The 402-nt window shown below is 64.7% G+C and overlaps 1 protein-coding gene across 1 annotated transcript in view; it reads right to left on the reverse strand.

Moving 5' to 3' along the window:
- Positions 1-248: 248 nt before the first annotated feature.
- LOC146590237 (uncharacterized) overlaps positions 249-402 on the reverse strand; it is a 5351-nt gene continuing 5197 nt past the window's right edge. Inside the window, exon 4 of the transcript XR_014897044.1 lies at positions 249-393. The gene's annotated coding sequence lies outside the window, so the exon portion shown is untranslated. The remainder of the gene's footprint in view (positions 394-402) is intronic.

A 402-nucleotide genomic window follows, 5' to 3' on the forward strand; every position in this document is an offset into this window, starting at 1 on the left:
CTCGGGGAGCGCAGCGCTGCGTGCGGGGCCCGCGCTAGCACTGAGCGCACGGAGCAAGGAGAAGCAGCGTGGAAAACCCCCGTGAGCAGGAAAGCGTGGGCTGAGAGCGGGGCAAACGGCCCCCGGAGCAGCGCCCTGAGCGGACGCCGGCGCGGGGAGGTGAGGCACCGCGAGCACACCGGAGGCCGCGGCCGCTCTGTCCCCAGCAGCAATTCCACCCGGATCTTATTCAAGCTAAGCGTGCTTCCGCGTGCTCGGGAACGAGAGCCGTCACGGCCCCTCCGGGCCCACGGCTTGACGCTTTCGGAGCATGACGCAAGTCGTGTCTTTTCACTCCTGGGCGTTGAATTTTCCCAGTTGTTTGTCTCCTGGATCTCTGCTTCTTATAAAAGCCTTAGCCAA

Source organism: Rhea americana, unplaced genomic scaffold (genome assembly GCF_003343005.1).
Source record: "Rhea americana isolate MKP2758 unplaced genomic scaffold, rheAme1 scaffold_416, whole genome shotgun sequence".
NCBI lineage: Eukaryota > Metazoa > Chordata > Aves > Rheiformes > Rheidae > Rhea > Rhea americana.